Genomic DNA, 10,121 nt, shown 5'->3' with positions numbered 1-10,121 from the left:
AGAATTGTTTATTATTTTTTATTGTTTTATATTTTTTGTTATTTTTTAGGTATTTTTTTTATTTTGGTTTCCATTTTTTTTCAGTAAGATTGTAACCACAATAATATATATATATATATATATATGGTGAGTGTTTGAAGATAATGAATTTTGATGTTTTTGTGAAATTTTAGAGATTAGATTGTGTGTAGTAGTTTTGTATTTAGATTGATTTTTTTTTTTTCGGTTAATGGTTTTATTTTTAATAGGTTTGATTTTTCTTTCCCCTAAAATTGAAGCTTCATCCGAATAATTTTCAATCTTAAAAAAAAAAAAAAAATCCAAAAAAATAATTTCATTTTTTTAGAGTACAAGATGTTTACAAATATTAAATCTTTTAGAGATGAAGATCTTTAAAAATGCAATGCAAGCAAGACTTTTGCTCAAATTTCCCCCTTCTTTTCTTTCTTCTTTTATTTTTTTAAAAATATATCAATTTCTATTTTTTCCCCAATTATTAGCATTAGTATTATTATTATTTATTAAATTTAAGAACTTCAAAAATAACAAAATGTCATCGTTTTTATAAAGAACTTAACATCCATTTAATATAGTGAATTAAATGATTGAATTGAATAAAAATAAAAATTAAAGAACTAAATTGAACGAATAAAAACTTATTGCACTGAATTCTATTTTAAACAAAATTAGAGCATATAATATATGATTTAACTAAAAAGAAATCATTCATCTTTCTCACAATTATTTCACACCTTTTGTACTTTTAGCCATTTTATTTTTATTTTTGGTAAATTTGTATCCGAATCATCAAGATTTTGGTTTTTACTTTTTACCATATTCCGGTTGTTGTACATAAAACGCCGAAATAGCATTCACATTTGGGCCCAATTCATTATACAATGGGAAATTCCTAAAACGCCAAGAACCCGTACTGTAGTCTAAATTATCAATGTAGATCCGTCCAGCTATGGCCTGTGGGCCTGTAATGGCCACACAGGTGGAGACCATTTGTAAAAGACAAAAAAGCAGTGCTACGTAGAGTTTACAAGCTTTTTACTGTTTTTATTTGAGTTCGGCCTCACTCAATTTTTTTACGTATCAATATGATTGAAAATTTACAACATTAGCATATGTGCACATATATATATATATATATATTTATAGACTTTCTCAAAATACAAATCCACACTCTGAGTAACATAGTAGCTTATTCTTTGGAATCTATACAATATGTCATCAGTATTTATTTTAATTGGTAAAATTTTTTATAATCAAATAATGAACTTTTGTTTGAATCTTGTTTATACTAAAAATTTATTCATATTTTAATTTGATGATAAAAAATAATAATTATAGAACAGGCGTTATAAATTCAAATCATATTGTGTTGATTAAAAACCAGTTTGATATCAATTTAAATTACTTATTCCAAAAAAATATAAAATTTTAGAAATTTAACCCAGTTAATTACTCATCGTTTTCGGGTTTTTTTAGGTCAGTCTCGGGTTTTATCATTGAGGCCAAAATCTGGCCAGATCTGGCTTTGAAAATTTCGCCTTAGGCCTCTAAAACCTTTGGGCTGGCCTATATTTAGCAGTGAAATGATTGAAGGACCCATGTATATAACTTTACTTTGTCCTTATTAGAGAATGTTTAATAGTCAATGGTGTGACCTATATAATTAAGTATGATGGGGTTGAACCAATCTTTCTTTCTCTATTTGCATAAGCGGACTTGTAACTACTCTTAAGTCTCCCCAAATAGGAAACCACTTCAACCCTCTTATTCAACAAATCAATTGGAGATTGCACTATTCCATGTCCACACATGCTCCATTCAGTTCGAATCTCTCCCCATCGAGATGGTCCCTTTTCACATTTTTCATCATAGTTAAATTCTCCCTCATCCTCTGCAACCATTAAGCATAACAAGATGGAGACAATATATAAGTATCATAACAGCACAATTTTACGAAATAAGTGATAGGGTCTAACGGCTAAAACTTTAAGTTAAGAAAAAAAAAAAAGGTAGAAATAAAGTACCCTATAGTTTAGCGTAGAAAAATACAATTTACTCAAATTTATAAAACGCAATTATTAGACATGTAAAGGTAATTTTGTTCATGTTATATATATAATAGAAAGACCTATTTTAGTCCACACACAGGAGAGAGAAAAATGTGCTTTAATATAAAGACACAATACAAACTTCACTAAAAAAACAATATAGTAGATTTTTTAAGGAGAGTTAAATATTCGACAATTACTCTCTTTTTTTAGAAACAAACACACACATGTTATTTTCTTTTTTCTTTTTTTTTTTAGAAATAGACACACATGTCACAAAAAAGAGAGAGAGAATGGTCTTCTAACACAAAGTCACGCAATAAACTTCTCACAAAATCGAAAACGACTTTTAAAGAAATGTGGGGCAAACCATAGTACACTCCACATATCATTTTAAGAAATATTGGCCAATCATCTTTTCTTTTTTGAAAAACAAACATATACATGTAAAAAAGAGTGAATGGGGTTGTAACATACAATGTACATTTAAGGGTAATGTGTATATTTAAAAAGAAAAGTAAAGATAAATTACAAATTGTATTTCATTAAAAAACAATTATAAATTGAATCCTCTAATTGAAATGTTTCTCATTTTCATTTCGTTGATAAAAAGGACAGTATTTTACTAGCCTCATCACACGAGCTTCGAGAGAGAGATTAGGCTTTTTTTTAAAAAAAATTTTAAAAAAAATTGGTGTTTTTATTTTATATATATAATTTTTCATTTTGAGAATTTAACTTATAAATGGATAAATTAATTAGAAAATCAATAGTAGCGCGTGTGGTGAATCTTTTTGGTTTTAATTAAAAAAAAAAAAAAACAGTGTTTTTATTTTACAAATATAATTTTTATTTTGAAAATCTAATTTATAAGTAGGGCTTTCTACGAGTCAGGTTTGTTCCCAACCAGGACTCGACCATAATGACTCAAGTGGGTGAAAATATTACCCAAAATCGACCCGAACTATCTTGTCGGATTTTTCAATTCGAGTCTCATCGTTTTCGGGTTTTTTCGGGTCTGTCTCGGGTTTTATCATTGAGGCCAAAATCTGGCCAGATCTGGCTTTGAAAATTTCGCCTTTGGCCTCTAAAACCTTTGGGCCGGCCTGTATTTAGCAGTGAAATGATTGAAGGACCCATGTATATAACTTTACTTTGTCCTTATTAGAGAATGTTTAATAGTCAATGGTGTGACCTATATAATTAAGTATGATGGGGTTGAACTAATCTTTCTTTCTCTATTTGCATAAGCGGACTTGTAACTACTCTTAAGTCTCCCCAAATAGGAAACCACTTCAACCCTCTTATTCAACAAATCAATTGGAGATTGCACTGTTCCATGTCCACACATGCTCCATTCGGTTCGAATCTCTCCCCATCGAGATGGTCCCTTTTCACATTTCTCATCATAGTTAAATTCGCCCTCATCCTCTGCAACCATTAAGCATAACAGGATGGAGACAATATATAAGTATCATAACAACACAATTTTACGAAATAAGTGACAAGGTCTAACGGCTAAAACTTTAAGTTAAGAAAAAAAAAAGGCAGAAATAAAGTACCCTATAGTTTAGCGTAGAAAAATACAATTTACTCAAATTTATAAAACGCATTTATTACGCATGTAAAGGTAATTTTTTTCATGTTATATATATAAAAGAAAGACCTATTTTAGTCCACACACGGGAGAGAGAAAAATGTGCTTTAATATAAAGACACAATACAAACTTCACTAAAAAATCAATATAGTAGATTTTTTAAGGAGAGTTAAATATTAGACAATGACTCTCTTTTTTTAGAAACAAACACACACATGTTAATTTCTTTTTTCTTTTTTTTTAGAAATAGACACACATGTCAAAAAAAAGAGAGAGAGAATGGTCTTCTAACACAAAGTCACACAATAAACTTCTCACAAAATCCAAAATGACTTTTAAAGAAATGTGGGGCAAACCATAGTACACTCAACATGTCATTTTAAGAAATATTGGCCAATTATCTTTTCTTTTTTGAGAAGCAAACATATACATGTAAAAAAGAGTGAATGGGGTTGTAACATACAGTGTACATTTAAGGGTAATGCGTATATTTAAAGAGAAAAGTAAAGGTAAATTACAAATTGTATTTCATTAAAAAACAATTTTAAATTGAATCCTCTAATTGAAATTTTTTTCATTTTCATTTCGTTGATAAAAAGGACAATATTTTACTAGCCTCATCACACGAGCTTCGCGCGAGCGATTAGGCTTTTTTTTTTTTTAAATTAAAAGAAAAAAAATTGGTGTTTTTCTTTTATATATATAATTTTTCATTTTGAGAATTTAATTTATAAGTGGATAAAGTAATTAGAAAATCAACAGTAGCGCGTGTGGTGAATCTTTTTGTTTTTAATTATATGAGAAAAAAAAAACTGTGTTTTTGTTTTACAAATATAATTTTATTTTGAAAATCTAATTTATAAGTAAGGCTGTCTACGGGTTAGGTTTGTTCCCAACCAGGACTCGACCTGAATGACTCAAGTGGGTGAAAATATTACCCGAAATTGAACCGAACCATCTTGTCGGATTTTTCAGTTCGAGTCTCATCGTTTTCGGGTTTTTTTGGGTCGGTCTCGGGTTTTATCATTGAGGCCAAAATCTGGCTAGATCTGGCTTTGAAAATTTTGCCTTTGGCCTCTAAAACCTTTGGGCCGGCCTGTATTTAGCAGTGAAATGATTGAAGGACCCATGTATATAACTTTACTTTGTCCTTATTAGAGAATGTTTAATAGTCAATGGTGTGACCCATATAATTAAGTATAATGGGGTTGAACTAATCTTTCTTTCTCTATTTGCATAAGCGGACTTGTAACTACTCTTAAGTCTCCCCAAATAGGAAACCACTTCAACTCCCTTATTCAACAAATCAATTGGAGATTGCACTGTTCCATGTCCACACATGCTCCATTCGGTTCGAATCTGTCCCCATCGAGGTGGTCCCTTTTCACATTTCTCATCATAGTTAAATTCGTCCTCATCCTCTGCAACCATTAAGCATAATAGGATGGAGACAATATATAAGTATCATAACAGCACAATTTTACGAAATAAGTGACAGGGTCTAACGGCTAAAACTTTAAGTTAAAAAAAAAAAATGCAAAAATAAAGTACCCTATAGTTTAGCGTAGAAAAATACAATTTACTCAAATTTATAAAACGCATTTATTACACATGTAAAGGTAATTTTGTTCATGTTATATATATAAAAGAAAGACCTATTTTAGTCCACACAGGAGAGAGAAAAATGTGCTTTAATATAAAGACACAATACAAACTTCACTAAAAAATCAATATAGTAGATTTTTTAAGGAGAGTTAAATATTAGGCAATTACTCTTTTTTTTTTTAAGAAACAAACACACACATGTTAATTTCTTTTCTCTTTTTTTTTTTAGAAATAGACACACATGTCACAAAAAAGAGAGAGAGAATGGTCTTCTAACACAAAGTCACATAGGAAACTTCTCACAAAATCCAAAATGACTTTTAAAGAAATGTGGGGCAAACCATAGTACACTCAACATATCATTTTATGAAATATTGGCCAATTATCTTTTCTTTTTTGAAAAACAAACATATACATGTAAAAAAGAGTGAATGGGGTTGTAACATACAGTGTACATTTAAGGGTAATGTGTATATTTAAAAAGAAAAGTAAAGATAAATTACAAATTGTATTTCATTAAAAAAACAATTATAAATTGAATCCTCTAATTCAAATGTTTCTCATTTTCATTCTATTGATAAAAAGGACAATATTTTACTAGCCTCATCACACGAGGTTTGCGCAAGCGGTGAGGCTTTTTTTTTTTTTTTTTTTTTAATTAAAAGAAAAAAAATTGGTTTTAAAAAAAAAAAAACAGTCTTTTTATTTTACATATATAATTTTTATTTTGAAAATCTAATTTATATGTTGGGTTGTCCATGGGTCGGGCTAGGTTGGGTTTGTTCCCAACCAGGACTCGACCTAAATGACTTGGGTGGGTGAACATATGACTCGAAACTGACCTGAACTATCTGGTCAAATTTTTCAGTTCGAGCCTCATCATTTTTCAGGTTTTATCGCGTCGGTCTCGGATTTTATTACCGGGGCCGAATTTTGGCCGTATCCTGCTTTGAAATTTTTTTCCTTAGGCCTCTAAAACTTTTAGGCTGAACTGTATTTAACAATGAAACGATTGAAGGACCCATGTATATAACTTCACTTTGTCCTTATTAGAGAATGTTTAATAGTCAATGGTTTGACCCATATAATTAAGTATGATGGGATTGAACTAATCTTTCTCCCTCTCTTTGCATAAGCGGTCTTGTAACTCCTCTTAAGTCTCCCCAAATGGGAAACAACTTCAACCCTCTTATTCAACAAATCAATTGGAGATTGCATTGTTCCATGTCCACACATGCTCCATTCGGGTCAAATCTCTCCCCATCGAGACGGTCCCTTTTCATATTTCTTATCAAAGTTAAATCCTCCCTCGTCCTCTGCAACCATTAAGCATAACAAAATGGAGACAATATATAAGTATCATAACAGCACAATTTTACGAAATAAGTGACAGGGTCTAACGGCAAAAACTTTAAGTAGTAAAAATAAATAAATAAATAAAGTACCCTATAGTTTAGCGTAGAAAAATGCAATTTACTCAAATTTCTAAAACGCATTTATCACTCATATAAAGGTAATTTTGTTCATGTTATATATATAAAAGAAAGAACTATTTTCGTCCACACACAGGAGAGAGAAAATTGAGTTTTAATATAAAGACACAATACAAACATCTCTAGAAAACCAATATAGAAATTTTTTAAGTAGAGATAAATTTTTGACAATTACTCTCTTTTTTAGAAACAAACACCCACATGTTAATGTCTTTTTTCTTATTTTAAGAAACAGACACACATGTCACAAACAAGGAAGAGAGAATGGTCTTCAAACACAAAGTCACACAAGAAACTTCACTCAAAATCTAGTGTAACTTTGAAAGAAATGTGAGGCAAACTATAGTACACTAAACATATCATTTTAAGGAATATAGGCCAATTATCTTTTCTTTTTTGAAAAACAAACATATATACATGCAAAAAAAAGTGAGTGAGGTTGTAATATACAATGTACATTTGAGGGTAATGTGCATATTCAAAAATAAAGATAAAGATAAATTACAAATTGTATTTCGTTAAAAAAAATTATAAATTGAATCCTCTAATTTAAACGTTTCTCATTTCCATTCCCTTGATAAAAAAGATAATATGTTACTAGCCTTATTGCATGCGTTTCGCGTGAGCGTTGATGTTTTTTTTTTTTTTTTTTTTTTTTTTATCAAGGGAATGGAAATGAGAAACGTTTAAATTAGAGGATTCAATTTATAATTTTTTTTAACGAAATACAATTTGTAATTTATCTTTATCTTTATTTTTGAATATGCACATTACCCTCAAATGTACATTGTATATTACAACCTCACTCACTTTTTTTTGCATGTATATATGTTTGTTTTTCAAAAAAGAAAAGATAATTGGCCTATATTCCTTAAAATGATATGTTTAGTGTACTATAGTTTGCCTCACATTTCTTTAAAAGTCACACTAAATTTTGAGTGAAGTTTCTTGTGTGACTTTGTGTTTGAAGACCATTCTTTCTTCCTTGTTTGTGACATGTGTGTCTGTTTCTTAAAAAAAGAAAAAAGACATTAACATGTGGGTGTTTGTTTCTAAAAAAGAGAGTGCAGGGACTCAATTTGGATTGACCCTGAATATGAATGGGTTTTCGGCCTAATCCAGCCCAAACAATAAATTTATAGAGAGTGGGTTAAAGGTTTAGGCTCTGGCCGTCGATCACCATGAATGAGCTTTCATTATAAAAAATACTCAGAATTTCTTTACAAATGGGGGGATGCTCCTCGGCCTGTGGCCGAGGAGACCTTGTTGTTCTCCATTTTCTTTCCCCCCTTCATTTTACTTTACTTGCTTTTCTTATATAGTTTTCATCTTCCTATCTCCTTCTTCCATCTGTTGATCATCTATTTGCCTTTCTTCTGGCCGTTCGTCCCATCAGAGGTCTTATCAGTACTCAAGTGGTTCACTCTGATCAACGTTATCCTGCCAAGGGGTTACCTCCCCATTAATGCGGCCAGGGGGGTTAGTTGAGTGCATTAAATGCGAGAGTGACAGCTTACTTTGGAGTTAGTCTCTCCCGAAAATCATCTTTGTCAGGCCGAAGATAAGGAGGTCCTCGGCGTGGATTGGGGAAAAGAGGCTTTCTCCAATCTAGCCCTGAATAGTCTGTGCTCCTCGGCATGGGCCTCGGGCCTGCTACACGATGGGTCGAGGCTATCAGGCCCACGGGCCCCACAATAGCCCCTCAAAACCCTGCTGCACGTTCCCTCGGACGAGGAGAAGGGTTTTGATACTTGCGGGTCCTCCATACGAGTTGCCCCACTTCGGTTTGTGTTGACGCTGGCGGCTTTTTGACTGCCCGATGCGCATTTTTAGCGTTTCAAGACTTAATAGGTGCCCACATTAAATTTTGGCGGCACCACGTTTCCCATTTTCAATGGCATGATCTTTTGCTTTTATGAGCAAGCGGTTACATTTGGGGAACCTAAGAGGGAGTATAAATACCTGTTTGAACCGCCTGGTTTCATCATTTTCGCGCTTACACTTATTGACGCGTATGATTTGAATCTGGTTCGACTTGTACACTATCTGAAGAGTATCCTCATACTTCTGTAAGTCTTCTTTTTCTAGTGATCCCCAATTTCCTTGATTTTACTCCTCCTTTTCCTCTTTTAGAACTTTTAGTTGTCTTTGGGGAATGGGTAAGTTTAAGAAGTTGGTCGAGTCCGATGAGATGATGAGCAAATTCATTGTCGACTATGGAATACCCAATAATGTGAGTTTGAAGTACTGTGAAGAAGGGGAGTGGTACCTTAAGAGGAGAGAGGGTGAAGTCGTGATCCCGATAGTTGCTTTCGTAGAGAGAGGGATGAGAATCCCTATGAGGCCAGTGACCCTCAATTACCTTAGGCATTTTCGCCTGGCTCCTACTCAGTGTGCCGTGAATGTATTTAGGATATTAGGGTGTGTAGATACCCTGAATGAGAAAATGGGGCTCTGAGACTAACTCACCATGATGTGAAGGTGTGTACAACCTCATCAACCTGAGGGTAAAACGTACTATATGAAGACAAGGGACGATAGGGTTCGTCTCATCCAGTGTCTTCCTGACTAACAAGGGTTTAACCAAGATTTCTCATAGTGTCGGAGAGTGGCACGATGGCTTTCATTGCCCAACAGTAGAGGGGGAGCCAGGTAGGGCATCCGAGTACAAGACAATCTAGGTTTAGTATTTTCAAGTTTTATACCTGTATATTCGACTTGGTTGATTAACATAGGAATTTCGCTTTTCTCTTCGCAGATCGCACGCTTTTGCACGTCATTTCCACTTGGTTAACAAGCGGATTTAGAAACCGTTCTTAGGTCGGACCTCTTCTTGAACGAACCTGATAACCAGGTCAGGGTTGCTCATCAAATCCTCGGATGCGATCCAGCTCAGAAATCATTCCCAGTCCCGAAGCATGTAATTAGAGCTCGTGACCCTCGGCTTACGCAGATTACCGTGGTGGAGGACGGTTTTGCTTTTACTGAGGGATCTTATATACCTGAAGGCATTCCGCTATCAGGCCTCTCTTCATCCCAGCGAGTAACGGTGGCTGAGAAAGGACCATCTAAGAAGGCAAGGGAGGTGGTTGAACTGAGTTCCTCCGAGGACGAATATAGTGTGTTTGACCTAGCTGATCAATCCCAGGACCCCTCTGGTGATCTAGGAGACCCTCATTTGTCCGAAGCCGCTCTCCAGTCTCTAAGAGTTGGTACTCAGGCTGAGATGGGTTTAAAAAGACAGCCCCAAACCAATCTTCTTGACCTGCTTGAAGGCGGTTCCAAGAAGGATGTACCAGGGGAGTCGCAGCCCCAGCCCCCAGCACCTCAGCCCCAGATTCTAACCATGCAAACCAGGT

This window comes from Quercus suber, unplaced genomic scaffold (genome assembly GCF_002906115.3).
Source record: "Quercus suber isolate HL8 unplaced genomic scaffold, Cork oak 2.0 scaffold_239, whole genome shotgun sequence".
NCBI lineage: Eukaryota > Viridiplantae > Streptophyta > Magnoliopsida > Fagales > Fagaceae > Quercus > Quercus suber.
Note: the sequence above shows the minus strand (reverse complement) of the source record.